We start from the raw sequence: 15,822 nt of genomic DNA on the forward strand, positions 1-15,822 counted from the left end.
TTTGTCAATGAGACATAGTTGCTGCGTTAGTCTGAAGTCAAGCGGAAGGCAGGGAAGATTTGAACCTTACAAGCTTACTAAATTAGAGATACATATAGCACAAGTTTTCGTGAGCTGGAGTTCACTTCATCAGATGCACCTGATGAAGTGAGCTCCAGCTCATGAAAGCTTGTGCTCATATATCTCTAATTTAGTTGGTCTATAAAGTACAATCTACTCTGCCTTATTTTGTCAACACCAGACTAGTACATTTTTTTACACGATGACTACAATCAGCTTTCTATGCCCAGTGATTGTATGAGTAAAATAAATATTTGTAACATTGCTACTTTTAAAGATTACTTTTATTACATGGACCACCAAGGCAAATAATCAGGGAGTGATTCTTTAAGTATCCCAGTCTTTACAGAAACAAGAGATAACATATCTGGTATATGGTGCCTGGATTCTGTCACCCATGACACACATTATCATATTGAACACTGGAACAATAAATCCTCATTAACAACAACCACTGCTCCAGAAAGATGCACTGTTTTCCAAAGGGCATGTTTGTACACATATGCACGCCCAACACACCTGTGCCCAAACAGCTTGAAAAAGGGGTGTGATCTGAGTGCTGAGAGGATTAATTAGCTAATTAGCCTGCTCTTCCTGTCATTACACAAGCAAAACTTCTAGCAATCTCAAGCCAAATAATTGCAAAGCTTTTGAAGGTAAATTACACTACGTAAGTGTCACATAAAATTATTTCTCTGACAGCAGCAGGAAGGCTTTGGCTCCAAGCCTCAGTTATTCACTTTTACCAAGGCCAAAAAAAAGTGTGTTAAGTAGGCCACTCCTAAGCACATGATAAAACATACACAATAGCCTCTTCAGATGCAGAGCCAATTGAGACTCAATTTCATAATATTCTCATTGATATATCTCGTAAAATCGCCTCCTACTTGACCATACCTTACGAAACTCCAGTATAAGGATTCAGCACCTTACAGGACCCTAAGTAAAGATCCCAACGAAAATCCAGCAGCCAGAGACATCATAAGGCTCTGTGACCTTGTCTGGAGGATTCTAGCCCATAAAACTTCCCGGACAAATTTTCCATAAGGTTCACATGTTATTGCTTTCTTTTCAGTAACAGTTACTAAAATTGTATATGTACAGCAGGTCTTTGTACATGTAAACAAAAACCATGTATACATTTACAAAATCATGTATAAATGTATGGGCCAAAACAAGTGTGCAAACACATACTCAAAAGAACATGGAGATCAGGCCTCACTTCATGAAAATCTGCTCCAGGGTGTATAGTAAAGCTTTTCTTAAACCTGTGACAGACACCACAAAAAAAGCATTTGCCCTGCTGCGGTCAATGAAAGTCTTACCACCAGGATTTCTTCCATTTTAAACCACATACTTGAGTACCAGAAATCATGTCTCTGTCAGGTTTCACTTAACTGCTCCTAAACTCATGGCCCAATGCTGCAAAACTGCACACGAGTAACTGTGAGGGCATAAAAACCACAACACAACACTTTTTGATTGTGCATAGTCCTGCAGAAAAATGTTTTCATTTTGGAGCTGGGAAATATGCAGAAAGAATACCTTTTGCATTCACTTGGTGAGGGGGACAAGGGAAAAGATAAAAATCTTGAAACTCTGAAACATGCTAAGAGGAGTGGGTATCTTTTACATTGCTCCTTTCTGAAATTTCCTGACAGACTAACAGTGGGAGCACTGAAAAGACACCCAAAGTACACCTCCCCCCATGATTTGGGAAATGATGACAGACTGACTTGCCACTTACACAACTCTAGAGACAGACTAATAATTGTCTTCCATCAACTGAAATTATTTTGAAAACTTTTCCCTGTTGCATCATATACATATTTCAAATCCTCTGAGTCTTTTTATACACATTTAGCTGATATTGTTTATGCCAGACTTAAGAATACATTTTTTTTTTGCAAATGTTTCCTGTCTCTGGATCAAATTCAACCTTTGTACGTGCAGGCAAAACTTTACTGACATGATCGGAATCAGGGTTGAAATTCCAGCACCACTAACCATGGGGAGCCAGGATTTTACTCCTGGTGTTGGAGAACCGGGAGTGACAGTGAAGGCTGAGACAAGCTCCTTCCTTCTCTCTCTCTCACCTTGGCCTCACAGTCAATCTCTCCTTTTCTCCCACCCTGTTTTCACTGTCTCCAGACAGAAGAGATCACATCTTTAACCCACAGACCCAGCTCATACAGCATTAAGCCTGCAGGCTCAGGGGAAAGGGCACAGCAAAGGCTTGCAGGGAGGGTATTTCCCGAAAGCTTGTGGCCGATTCTGGCATTGGCTGCAATTGTGTTCCAACAACGTTCTATGTGACTTTTCTTTTGCCACTCATGAAGAGCTGAGACAATATTCAGCTATGGCTAAGCATTTCTAAAATTCCCTTAGGAATTTTAAAATTCATATATATACTATAGTCTAGTATAATGGCCTTTTCAAGTACTCTAGCCATGCAGATCTACAAAGAATAAAACTTTTTGTCATCAATCCAGAGGTATTTGCACAGTACACTGACATTGCTGGGCAAATGCAGTCACGGATTTGCTGATGCGCTTTTAAAATTCCTCTCCCATTGTATGACCCACATGAAAAAGACCCCCAATAACTCCTGCATTGGAGTCAAATTCTCTTAATTTAGAAGCAAAATATTGCCATATGTATAGGTCAGGCAGATTCCAGACCACTGCTGGATGATAGTGTTACACTGGTATCTGCAATCTGTGATTATAACAAGCAGAAATATATATGGGAAATAAAGATATACGATATTCCCACTTCATACACTGCTATTATTTGGACTGTGCTTGCAGATCCAAATTATTTTTTGCATAAAGCTCTTTTATCAGAGTGCAGGTTATTTCTCACGCACATAATTTAGCCAGATTCTCAGCTGATGAAAATTAAACATGGCTGGCTCATGTGAATTCAATAAGAGCTCATTACAACTGAGATTATACACTTTTATGTAGTCATTATTTATTTATGCAGCACCAAAATTGCTTTAGGAGTCTGCCAGGAAGTAAGAAGACCAAGTCCATGTCTCAAAGATCTTACAGTTTCAAGACCTGGTCTTCCATGAGAACAATGCCTTTGAAATCTTGGACACCTCGGGCTTTCAATAAATGCAAAGAGGTACCTCCCAGATGAACCTCAAGAAAAGACTGCAAGATGCTGTTCTAAAAGTTGACATACTTAAACACATCAATATAATGCATTTTTAAATAAATGTCTGAGAACCATTGTGAATTGACCAGCTAAAACTAGGAACGCAGTAGAGGAAATCCCATTAACAAAGGTATGTGGGCACTTCATTGTAGATATGTTATTCACAGTTACCATATTTGAAAATGCACGGATAAAGAAATCCTACCCACAGCTTGATCTCCCCACACACTGTTGCCAAAACGCATAGAGCAATGCCAAAATGCTAACCCTGTTGCTTACATCCATCAAAGATAAACCTGCTTCCACAAGTCTTCTTTTCAGGACATTAGCTTATTTATGTACCTGGGAGACCTCACTTATCCAAGTGATGATGGTGTTTATATATTTTCTTTGCAGGTGGCTCATCTGACGAAACAGGAATCAATATTGTGTGCTACAGGAACATGGAGGTGCTCAAATCTGGTGTTTTAATTAGTGATACAATGGTTACTCGAGACCAACAACCTATTTTTCTTTCTTAATTTTGATTTTGCTGAGCCCAAACCTTCAGAGAAATTTGTTTTTCTCCACAACTTATTCTCTATTTTTAACTTCTTTTTCAGCAGTACCTAGATCATCACCTCAGGTAATACTTTAACCTTAGCACATGGAAACTGCTAAATGTTTCAGAGGCATCTGTGAACACTGCCTTTTCGTTCCTGGGTAGGCTGACAACTTGTTATCTGCTGACCTGTGCTGTGCATCTCACAGCTACGTGATAAATTTAATGATCTCCTTTCAGTTGATTTCACTGGGATCAGAAGAATTTTGTTAGAAACCCAGAGATTAATCACAGAGAACCTTCTATTTCTTCTAGAAAAAATCCAAATTTCAGATAAAAAACAAGATTGGTAGCCTTATAGTATTACCATCTGGTAACCCTTATTGATATCATTTAAAGGAGCACCAATTAAACATATTTGGATTAGTTTTAGTTATACTGCAATTGAATACCATTGAAAAGATTAAAAATAATAGATTTGAACTTTAGCTACCTGATATACACTGTCTCTTATGATAGTAGGGTACTAAGGCCCTCAGACTAAAATCCATGCAGGTGGGTTCCTCATGTAGCTTAGCGTGGACACAAGTGTTTGCTGAGATGCATGCAAATGAAGGCTCAGGGCCTAAACCTGTCAGATCCTCTGGAGGGACCATTTTATTTTTTAACTGACTTAAAGACAAGCTACAAATCAGTAGTGCTGCATGCCAATATTTAAGATTAGTACATCTATATGAACTAAGCATAAGATGGACCTGTAGCTCTTCAGATATTGACACGGTCAGTTTTTCAGGTATAGGATTTGTTTTCCTAAACAAATCAGTGGAGCTCAGCACATTTGAGGGGACTCAAAATATATTAAAGAAGAGCATCACAGTGGACTTTTCACCACCCTCCTTGCAAAAGTACTTGGATCACTTCCCTTGCTGCACAGAAGAGAATAAGTGAGATATCGTAGGCTTTGTAGCAAAGGCATAAGCGACTGAAATAAGAAGATAAAATGTCAAAGCACAAAGACAAGCTAGACTATAACATGGAAAAAGAGAAGTATTTAACTGCTAAATCACCCAAACTGCTTTGCCAAACTGTGACATGCTTGATTTCCTGTGCTTAAATAATTTTTAGGCTTTCAAAAAAGTGAGGAAAAATAACCAGCTGTTCCTTGTATAGTCCAGGAAACAAGTTTGATTTATTGCTTTAAGGTTATTTTTGAAGGGGCTGCTTGTGGCAGCCAGAGTGCCGGAGAAGTCACTGAGGCCTGTCCACTTGAAGGGCTCAAACTGTTTCCTGAACAGCCCTTCTTCACTCGTCACCTCCGACAGCTATTATTGACAACGTGACTGGGGCCTTGGAGTATTTTAAAACAGCAGGGGTCCTGGCCAAACAATCAGGCTGTCAATTACCTTTTCCCCTGTTGTGAAAAGGGGGCCCAGGACAATGCAACTTCTCAGCAGGGGGTTGTGCTGCTCCAAGTATGTGACCCACTGCACAGTGCTGCATTCAAAACCAAATAAATGGTGGTGCCTGCCCTTTTCTCTGCTTGGATGAGAATTGCTGGAAGGTGTAGGTGTCTCCATGGAAAGGTTTATAAGTTCTGCTGAGGCAGAACTTACTTTGCACATTATTATCTCCTTCCAGTTCCCCTTTCTTATGTTGGGAGGGGGCAACACTTCTCCTCCCCCTGCTCAAGTAGCCCTGACCACAGGGGAACGCCCAAGCTGCTCTACCTATATTGTGTCTTTTAAAACTTCCTGTGTGCCTTGATCACTTGCTGAGAGGACTGTCCATCATACAGCTGCTTTGTCTGGCAGTCACTTCCATTTGAATTTGACTGACTGAGGAAGCCTGAGTTATTTGTAAAGAACAACAAGGCTTTTCATTCATAATTTCAGTAGGGGGACAGGGTGCTAATGACTGAGCTTGAATAACCAGGGAATGAGGTATTCAAGGCAGGAAGAAGCCCAACTGGCTGCCAAATGAGAGGAAGGGGGTGATGTAGGTGAAAGTGCCTGTGTGAAAAGGCAAACAATGAAATTAGGATCACATATGTATACAAATACAAATCAGATTCTCAAAAGGTGAGGCCAGCAAAAAGATAGAGGTAGTGAGGAGAGCTGGGAAAAGTCTAACTTTGTATTTCACTACTTTGCCTTTAGTTAGAGTCAACTGACATGCCAGCTTTGCAGATTTCCAAAAACCATAAAGTGTCTGCAAAGGAAGTGACTTGTTCTACCATGGCTAGTTCACTAAAAGAAAAAGAAGGGGAAAAAAGACTTTTGTTTTTATTGTCACATTTCAATGTTTTAGGCAATCTGTTTCTGACATTAACCTGAATGAAGATTTAGTCTTTTCTGTCCAAAATCAAGTTTAACAAACACCCTAAAATGGAAGGTCTGTATTAATCTTCGCAGTCTATCTCCCATGACAGATAGTGGTTTCACAAATTCTATACATTGATTTTCTAGATGCATATATTCTTTGACTAGTATGCAGATATTCTTCTTCCTTCTCAAACTCAGGGCCTGATCCAGTTCACTAAGGTTAATGAACTCCCTTCAGCATCAGTGGCACTGTTATAAATGCACAGATTTATCATCGAGAGCCTTCTCTTTCTTCTGCAAAATAAAATTCAGATAAAATACAAGGAAATTAGTAGCCTATAGCATTTTATCTGGTAACCTTCCCCCCACATTGCTATAATTTAAAGGAACATTAAGTAAACATATTTGAAATAGTTTTAGTTATACTACAATTGAATACCATTGAAGAGACACTTAAAATCACGGACGTATTTTTCAGTTTCATCAAGTTTGAAGTTGGAATGTTGTATGGTGTTGGTGTTGTTTCTCTGATGGTTGTTTTGTGGTTGGGAAAGTTGTTCCTGGGGTAACTGGTTTAATAGTTGGTCTAATAAAAGATATCAGATTTCCCCAAAGAACCTTGTTTGCCTATATCCTTAGACCAACATGGTTACAACAATGGGAAAAAAAAATACCTTCTAGATCTCCAGTGGGTTTAGAACGCGCATTTGACTAACAGAACTCTGTTAGTTCCACTGCTGTTCTTGCATTTAGTTAGTTAGTTAGGCCACAATGCCTAAAGCTGCTCCATGTAGTGGGGCTCCTATACATACCAGAGCTTCTTGAGTTTCTTTGGGTATTGCAAAACTTCAGAGATTCACTGATGCTAAATACTCCAAAGAATCAAGTTGTTAGTTTCCCCTGTTGCTTACAAAAGAAACAGGATTGTTTTTAAAATAAAAAAAAAGAAAAAGAAAAGGGAAAATGTGATAGTTAAACCTCAAAAAATGGCAAAAGGAACTGTGGCCATACTGTACAGTACCTAAAACGGTTTATGGAGATTCTTTAATCAAGTGGTAGGAGTGGATCTGCCTACACTGTGTTTACATAATCAAATGCCTTGTCCTCGTCTCTCTTTAAAAAAGATACTAAATTAACTTCTCCTTCATTTTTAAGTGGTTTTATTCTATTAAACCTTGATCCTGCAATCACTGTGTATATCCTAATCCTTGAGCCCCCAGGAGTTCAATGGAATTACATATGAGGCAGTGTAGTTTCATGGAAAGAGCACAGGTAGGACCTACCATTGGCTCATGAACTCTGACTTGGTAACTGACCTGCTGGGTGACCTCGGGCACATTAATACCCACCTTCTTTGCCACAGTTTCTCCTTGTTCTTTAAAGCACCAGGGCATGTGTACACATGATGGCGCTGCAGCCAGACCCTTTTAAAAGCAGCTGGCACTGAGGCTCATGCAGTTGTGTAAACAGCAAAATGCTGCTGAAAAAATGGTGACAGCGCACTTTTGAACTAAAACACATCAAAGCTGTTTTAGATCAAAAGCACACCACCACCATTTTCTGCGCTCTGATATGCCATACTGCTCCTTATACAACTGCATGTGATGCAGCATTTTTGTGTGTCCTGGCATGAAAGTGTATAAATGCCCCTAAAGATCAATGGATGCAAAGCACTATATAAGGCATTATTATAGTTGTTGTCATTGTTGTTGTGGCATGGGGCCCATCTGTATAGATTTGGCTTCAGGAAAAGGGTCCTTACTAAACATGAATACTTCAGTTACTTAAAAAAAAAAATACATTGATATTGACAAAATCTGAGGGGAGAAGCATCAGCGTTGATGCTGATCATGATGTAGTCCTCTATTACTCAAGCCCAGTGTTATCCAACCCTGCTTGAAGAAGGTGTGGATTCAAATGGATTAAAATAAGAAAAGTCATTAAAATGTTAGCAGCTACAGAAACTGATCTAACACCTTGTTCCTCATATTGCATCCCACAGTAGCAGTAACATTTGCCCCTAGCTTCTCTTCTCCTAAAATAAACAAGACCTTGCTGTAGTAATGCTTAGCATATAAACTGCAGTGGTGCCATCTACCACAGATAATCCCACCTTAAGTACTATGTTCTTAGTCCCTACAAGAAAAGAGAACTGAGTTCTGAAGTTTACTGTTAAGGGCCTGCCTATATGACAGGGCTCCTGCTGCAACACACAGGCTTGCCAGAAAAGCTGTGGTGGCAAAACTGCTAGTAGAGACATTAACATTCAGCAGTAGAAGGAGGTTTTCAGCCAGCTTCACTACAACATCTCCATGGATAGTAGAAGCTCTGCTGACAGAAGACCTTGTCCGTCAGCAGAGCTGTGTCCAGGTGAGGGGTTTTGCTGACATAGCTATGACGATTGTAGACTGTGATATAATTAGGCCGGCAGAATTTGGTAGTGTAGGCCAAGCCAAAGAGCAGAAGGAAAAGCTGCATAATAGTTCAAGTAACTCAGAGAAATGAGTGATTTCACCAAGGATACAAATATAGTTGAATACTTCGAAACTTTGAATGTTACAGGCCTACTAAAGCATGTCCTGAGCAAAGCAATGTGAGTACATCAAAAGGTGAACTGTCAGGTTTCCTTCCTTCTTTTTATGTCAATGTGAAGTTGATACCAGGAAATGTTCTCTCTGAAATGTTTCCCAAATATATATTGAGCTAAATCCCCAGTTAGACTAAAAGAGCACAGGATCTTTCTGTTACATCCTAAAGAAAGGCAGAAAATGCTAAGTGGAACTGAATGCCACCATTTCGTTGCTTCCTATACTTGTTTCAATGGATGCTGCAGGACTCCTTACCCCGTGGGACCACGTTCTAAGTACACAATTCAAATACTACCTTTTGATATTGTAGATCATGAAGAGGAGAAAAAAATGCTTTCTAATCCCCTGTAATAAAATCAAAGATATTTGAATGATGGATATATATATCTATATATAAGGAAGATGCAACAAATAAGCTGCAGCCATTAAAGTAAAATTATTTTAAAGCTGTCAAATGAGTATGTGTCATGCACTTTCTTCAGTGGAAGATGTGTCTAAATATCTCAGACTGCTTTGAAAATCTCAATCTAATATTTTATCAATAGGCGGAAGCCTTCAGATTACCCATTCAAAGAAGCTAGGTTACTATTGATAATCCTTGTGTACATTATCTTTTTTCAGAGGCTTAAACATGAAAGACAAAGTCAATTAGAGGTTTAGGTTTCTAAAGAAATACTAGGCATTAAGAGCAGTGCTTAGCTAATCATAGTTACTACAGACCGTCTATAATCAATATCTTGATATCCGCACATTAACTCATGAGATAAGGCAGAAAACACTTACACCAAACATGCTGTACGCTACCAAACTTTCTGTTGTGAGGAATTAGCCTTTGTGGATAACCATATTTAAAGAGAGAGAAATATTACATCTTTCTATCATGCATCCAAAAATGGAAATCAAATAAAAGCCTGCAACAGATTTTTTCAAGGTTTAGCTGCACCAGACATCCTTTCAAGTATTCATTAAAAGCCTGATCTTGCAGCCCTTACGTAAGTCAAAGTCCAACTGAAGTCAGTGGACTAACCAATCTAACAAACTGCAACCACATGTATATCATATACTATCACTACATTTCTCAGCAGGGAATGTACCTAAAACTTAAGCACCAAAAACATAGGACCAGATCACACCCTATATATGAGGTACCCACATGGACTTAGGCATTTAAACACAATCCTATTCTACCTGATGATGTCTGAAAAAAATGTTAATGAGAAAGGTGGGTTCCACCTTGCTGCATTTTTCTGACTTGGTAATCGGTTTTCCTGGACTCAAGCAGGGTAGAACAAGGTGACTCTTAAGTGCTTAATAGGTGGAACAGGATGTGGCCCACAACCTTCTGCTTGAGTCAAAAGGATACTCCTTTAGCTCAGAGACTATGCAATCAATAGGGCAAGCTTCTAAGGGAGACATGATCACATACATTAGGCAAGCATATTTCAAAAAGACTACAGGATCATTTCCTTTACTGGCAAGCTGGAAAGTGCCAGCATGCTAAAGGTAAAAATATAACTTCCCAAACAGTTTTTAACCTATAAACAGCCCCAGCATTTTAGGAGTCTGTGTATATTTTTCTTTAAGAGATGCCTTAAACTTAGCATCTTTTAAACCCAACTCATTTGAAAAAAAAATAGTTCAGGGACTACATGTGCCCCTAGCAGTTTTTGCCATACTACTTCATGTTTTTCTGTTTATCAAAATATTTTCCTCGCTCCAGTCAGTGTCTCAAAGATAGAGACAAGCAAGAGGGGAAATTAAGCAATGTGTGATCCTCCAAGGTGCTACCTGTGAGAGGCATTACAAGGGGTGGGCAAGAGGTCCAGTATTAAATGTGGAACCTGTGCCACAGCAGTTGCTGAAGCCCCTGTGTAGGCAGCCTGTGCTGCAGCCCAGAGCCACTGTTGTGTCAGCAGCTGCAGCCAGGGTGCAGTGACCCTGTGTTACAGCACAGGGGTCTTTGAGTCTCTGAGTGAGGTAAGAGTTCCTTGGAAGTGCCCCAACACCAACAGAAAACATGCCCCCAGCTTAATACAAAATCTCCCCTCCGCTCTGCCCTGGGAGCCAAAATAGTTATGCCATTGCCCCAAGTATATATACAGTGCACCCACACAGTATGCTGGAAAGGACTCACAGGATCCAAGTGTCACTAACCATCTCCCTCAAACTGCAAATAAATGCCTAGGAGATGCCATGTTGAACTTCCTTCGTGGAAAAGTGTCATGCTAATAAATGCATTTAGCCATCTTAGAATACATCTTGGTACCTGGTGTGATTATTTTGAAGCACTGTGCTTCCACTGATTTCAGTGGATCTATTCCAGTCAGAACCTTGTACTTTGGTGCCTAAATCTATTTAAACCAAGGGGAAGTTATGCATTGACATGCTTTCAAAAATCTGACCTAAAATGCTCAGCCATGTAAATGCTAAAGTTTCTAACACTTGGGTCTTGATTCTGCAAAAATTCAAATACGTGAACAATTTTTTTCCCATGCAAATAAACCTATGGATTATAATTAGGCTGCTCACATGTGCAAAATTAGATAGATAGATAGATAGATAGATAGATAGATAGATAGATCCTTGAAGGATTGGGTCCTCCATCTGTAAACTCAGCCAGACTAGGATGCTTGGCAAATACTTAGGCATATATTTAGTTTTGAGAATATTATAGTCCCATTGATTTTTTTCTGTTTCATTGGGGCTTCTTGCATACATTTAGCACATTATATATGATTACAGGATGGGGATATAACATGACTACTACATGACTGCCTGCTGTTACAATAGTAATAATCAATAATAACCTAACCATGCTAGAGTTTCTAACTTCAGAAGATGACCTAATGAACCATTCCCATCTCCAGTCTCTAGGCTGTTGATAGCACATCGTTGCCAAACACTGTCTTCTCCTTCCTTTCCATCTGGATTGTCATTAGTCCTGTCCTTTCTGGTTTGCTTCAGTAGACCTAGGGCTGAGCTGAACCCCCAGATCTGAACTCCTTAGACTCCAGAGCCAAAGCAGTTCTCTCTTCTCCCAAGCCTAAGGAACTGCAGAGCCAAGAAGAAACTGCACCAGGTGCATGCAGCTCAGGCCCATCTCTATGTAGTTCAGCAGCGAAACATAGGTAATCCTCCTCCTGCAGGTGTGCCCTGGTTGCAAAGAAGGCCAATAGCATACTCGGCTGCATTTGTTAGGAGGGTGACAGCAGAGCAAGGGAAGTGATTCTTCCCTTCTATTCAGCACTGAGGCCACATCTGGAGTGCTGTGTCCAGTTTTGGTCCCCTCCCCCCGCCCTTTACAGGAAGGATGTGGACAAATTGAAGAGCCCAGCCAAGGGCAACAAAAAGAGAGGGCTGGGGCACATGACTTCAGAAGAGAGGCTGAGGGAACTGGGTTTATTTAGTCTAGAGAAGAGTGGGAGTTGACAGCAGCCTTCAATGCCCTGGAGAGGGGTTCAAAGGAGGATGGAGCCAGGCTGACAGATGACAGAACCAGGAGCAGCAGTCTCAAACTGTAGCAAGGGAAGCTGAGGGCAGATATTAGGGGGGAAAACTCTCTCGGGAGGAGGTCAGTGAAGCACTGCAGCAGGTGCCCCAGAGAGGCTGTGGACCGGGTAGGGGAAGCCTTGGCTGGGTGGTGCAGCAGAGGACGGCCCTGCGTTGAGGACCAAATGAGGTCCTTCTCTGGGGCTCTGTCCGGCACCACCGGCTCCTCAGTCTCGCACTGTCCTGCAGAGTGGGTGACACCCCACCTCCCGCCGGTTTTGGAGCCAGAGGCAGGTGCGCAGCTCCTCACAGGGCACCAAGGCGCGCCTCGACCTGCCCCCTGCCCCGGCGTCCGCACCGCCTCTGCCCGCCCCGCGCCAAGGGCGAGCTGCACCGAGGCCTCGCGGGGCGGCGCCGGGCTCCCCCTAGTGGGCCCCGCGCACGCCGCCGCCTCATTCATGCGGACGGCTCAATGAAACGCGGCGAAGCGGCACCGCGCTGGGGGGGGCGGGATCCGCAGCCTGGGCTCTGCGCGTCCTGGGGCCGGGCGAACCCGCGGGCAGAGGACGCCAGGGCCGTGGGGCAGGCACTCGGCAGCCCGCCCCGCTTCTCGACACGCTCTGGACAGGACGGGGCTAGCGAGAGAGGGCAGATGGAAGAGGAGTGCCGGGGCTCGGACTTCCACTGCTGGGTCCTCTGGTGCAGCAGTGGGCGCAGGGGCATGGAGAGATGGAGAAAGTCCGAGAGATGGATAGATAGGCAGAGATTCCTAGAGAGAGAGAGAGAGAGATTCCTAGAGAGAGACTGAGATTCCTATAAAGATAGAAAACAAGGACCAACGGTCATAAACTCCTACAAGACCGTTTTCGGCTGGATATAAGAAAAGGTTTCTTTCGGGTCCGAGCCCCCAAGACCAGAAATGGACTCCCTCAGGAAGTGGTGCAGAAACCTACTCTGGACTTACTCAATAGACGTTTGGATGCTTGTCTTGCTGGGATCCTTGGACCCCAGCTGACTTCCTGCCCCTGGGGCAGGGAGTTGGACTTGATGATCTTGAGGTCCCTTCCAGCCCTAATGTCTATGAAATCTATGATATTTCTAGACATAGACAGACAGCTAGGTAGATACTCCGATAGATAGATATTCCTAGAGACGGGGAGATTTCTAGATATAGATAGCTAGTTAGATACTCCTATAGAGAGAAAGAGAGATTCCTAGATAGACAGACAGATAAATAACCCCTTCTCTATTCCCATCAGAATACTACTGCACCAGAGGAACAAGCAGTGGAAGTCTGAGACCCAGAATTAACATATCTATCTATATCTATTATTAGATATAGATCCCCAGAATGAATATATCTATATCATATCTATGTTTAATAGATATAAATATCTTCCTATATATACATGTTTAATAGAGATCTTTTTATATGTATGGAAAAATATTTCTTTACATATTATGAGGGATATTTATTATGAGGGTTACACACCCCCCCACACACATGTGCACACATACAAAAACACACAGATGCTCCCCTCATACTATTACCCAAGGAAAAAGTAGTGGAAGTCTGAGACTCAGAATTAATATCTTAATATAATTAAGATCTATCTATATAGCTATATGTACTCAGCTAGCTATCTTAACTATATATGGTTGTAAGAGAAAAGTGGTCAATTTAACACACTTGATTCTCAGGACCAATAGTTGATCATCATATCTGTATATGGGAGGGATAAAGAGGAAGTGCCTGCAGGCCACCTAAATGTAGCACAAGATTTTTTGCTAGAAGACTGTATCATGTACAGAACCCAATTCATTGGGTATCTTCATTTCTAAGCTCCCCATGCAAGCCACCAACACTAGAAAACGTTGTGCATTTGTGTGTAAAAATATAGATGGTGTATGTATTTGTGTATTTTGGACATTGTAGCAAACAAACTCAGTTTTTCAAAAGCACTACATTCAGCAAATGCCAAGGACAAAGTAAGAGGGGGACTGTGTTATTGCTATAACAAGGCAAAAACCCGTAAGTCAGAAGTGTGTGCGTTTGTTTTACAGTCCCCTATATTAATTTAAATAACCATTGCCAATTTATATCACGTCACTCAGTAGGCAACACTAGCTCTGGATGCTCAAGTGTTGTAAATCATCCATCACCTGTCTATGACTTGGATGTCACAGCCCTTTAAACAGCTAGGCCTACATTTTCCATCCTCTTGCTGTTTTCTGTTGTTTTGTATTTTTTGGTAATTATTGCATTACAACATACCCTCATGTCAGAGAAAACTACTGAAAAAAGCAACCTAGGGGACACTTTCTTATGGGGTAGGGCATGCAGATTCAGAGCAACCAGCTGCTATGTGTTAAACTCCTGTTTGTGGGAGAAGGGTGGCAAGGTGGTGACTGGTACTAACCTGTGGATTAAAAGGGTTCTATACCATCAGGCAGGACCCCAAAAAGGATCCATGCCCACCTTCTCCAAATGATAGGTGAATGAATGGAAACAGCTGTTTTCCTACTTTTTATTTATGTGCAATAGAAATCTCTATCATGTATAAATATAAATAAGAGTGGAAATTACAGATTATATTCATCATAGAAAAGGAGTGGAAGGGGCCTCAGGGGGTCATCTACTCCAACCCCCTGCTCAGAACTGGACTACCCCCATTCTAGATCATCCCAGCCAAGGCTTTGTCTACCTAGGTCTTAAAAACCTCCCAGGCTGTAGACCCCACAGCCTCTCTGGATAGCCTGGCGAGACTAACACTTTTGGAAAACAAGTTGTAGTTGTTTCTTTAAAAACAAAACAAGAAAGCAACACCATCAAAGGGCTTCTCCTCAAGCATGCATTTCACCCAGATTGCCTGAGGATCCCAGGGACTTGTCTGACTCGGTGTGCTTCAAAAGTTATTACACAACAAAAAAAATCCAACGCACACCCGTTGCTGCTGCTACTACTGCAGCCAGCAGCCCCGTAGCGATGATAGGGCCCAAAAAGCAGCAGTAATAGGAGTCGTAGTAATAGTAATAGTAGCGCTGCTTGCTGCAGTTGCAGTACAAGTCGCCCGCCTCCCTCTCTGGCTTACTCGGGGCTGCTGCCCTGTTGAATGCCTCCTGCGGCTCAGAGTGCTGGCAGGGCGCTGGGAGTGTGAGTGAATGTAGCCCCGCAGAGCCAATGAGCTGGGACCGGATGCGATATATCCTCTGGGACAACAACTGCTCTGTTCCTCCTCAGATCCACATGACGCCATTTACTGCTGCTTTTGCAGAGAGATCACCCTACCTCCTCCGGAAAGAAAAAGAGAGAGAGGGAGCGAGCGAGCGAGCAGAAAAGCGCCGAGCCCCTCCAGCTCAGATCTCAAATCAGCCGCCTCCTCCAACCTCCTCCAAGCACACAACAACAACCACCACCACAAATTCTCTGCGCTTCCAAAACACCCCCCTACCCTCCCGATTGCAAACCACGGAGCTGCCTGAAACACACACGCTCACAGAGGGAGCAAGAAAGCTAAAGAGAGAGAGGGGGGAGCGTGGAGCAAGCAGCTCCTCAGCAGAACGGCTACATTGCACAAGCTGCCTTTTGGAGGAGCTCAGTGGAAGAAAAGCTTTGGGATTTTATTGTAGATCCACTTGATTTTGTGCGTTGTGGCTT

Source organism: Crocodylus porosus, unplaced genomic scaffold, assembly GCF_001723895.1.
Source record: "Crocodylus porosus isolate Cpor-Errol unplaced genomic scaffold, CroPor_comp1, whole genome shotgun sequence".
In the NCBI taxonomy this organism is placed as follows: Eukaryota; Metazoa; Chordata; order Crocodylia; family Crocodylidae; genus Crocodylus; species Crocodylus porosus.